Source organism: Drosophila takahashii, chromosome 3R (assembly GCF_030179915.1).
Source record: "Drosophila takahashii strain IR98-3 E-12201 chromosome 3R, DtakHiC1v2, whole genome shotgun sequence".
NCBI classification, from domain to species: domain Eukaryota; kingdom Metazoa; phylum Arthropoda; class Insecta; order Diptera; family Drosophilidae; genus Drosophila; species Drosophila takahashii.
The window spans coordinates 9,950,774-9,952,041 of NC_091681.1; positions in this window are offsets into that span (position 1 = coordinate 9,950,774).

The following is a 1,268-nucleotide window of genomic DNA, read 5'->3' on the forward strand; positions in this document are numbered from 1 at the left end:
CGAAAGTTGACTATGATTTCAGCCCAAAAGCGTGATTTGGTGATATGCAGTATGGTAACTCTGTAAAAAATGACTGACGTTGCCAGATCGCTAGAAATTGAAGGCCTTTTATATGCCATTTCTCTAATCAGTGGTATTAAAAATTAGATATTTTTACCGGTCCGGCATCCCTATCAGCTGAGAGTGAATAAAAGCATGAATTCTCGGCTGTCGTATTTCGCGCTTTCAAGAAATCGCGATTACTATCGTATAAACATAGTATATGTGCATTAAGGCATTTTTCCACTATGCGGTTTTTTCGGTATTTTTGTGTATTTTCGATTGGCAACGCGATAGGCGGACGTGAGGTGTTTCCATTGGCAAACGCGTCTGAAAACAGCTGTTGTGCTATTGTTATTTGCGAGCTGAAGTAAACAATGGATTTAAATAATTTGTTATTGATAATTGTAATCGCAGAACAGCATTTGAACAGCGTGGAAACATTGCTGCAATGATGAAAGCAACAACATCCCACGTTACGCTGCTTGAGCATTAATTACGGCAGAAAGCAAAAGGATCTGCTGCAGAAGGCGTTCATATATATAGATCTGAACAGTCATTTAATTAATTCTTTGACACGACCCGCGACAGCAGTAGCTTCTGCGGCGGCAGAATCTGATACGGGGCAGAAATCCTACAAGAACATTGTGCGCAAGAAAGAGGGAGATGTGCCCTTTTCCAGCAGTCGCCTGTCAACGTGTGTCATTTGAATATGGAATGGCCATCTACGGTCTAACCAGGAGGTCGCCTTAATGGACGAATGGCGCACGCGAAGCAAACGTCAAGATCATGAAGACAGGGAAGCCCATGTGGCTGCGCTGCAACGACCAATATTTCGCTTCCGATCCTTTCTAGCCGAGCCATTCCATTGGATAAACGAACTGCTACTGCTCTTTATGCGCTTGGATCATCCTCGGAATTCTGAACTATTGCCAGATCATTTGGCGTATATCATAAATCAAATACCAATCTATACGAAATAAAGTTCATGTAAATATCAACAATAAATGGTTTTAATATTTCCCGCTTCTTATCAGCCTCTTATCAGTTTCGGGTCCAGAAAAATGTTCATGCCTGGTTAATACTGCTTAAATATACCACAAATTTCACTTTCCAGCCCTGTAACGCGACAAATTTCCACCCTCCCCTCTTCACCCCTTGCCTACAAGTTTTGTATGGGATTTGGGCGCGTTAAACGGTAAATGGATGCAAACGCGACGCGTCCATAA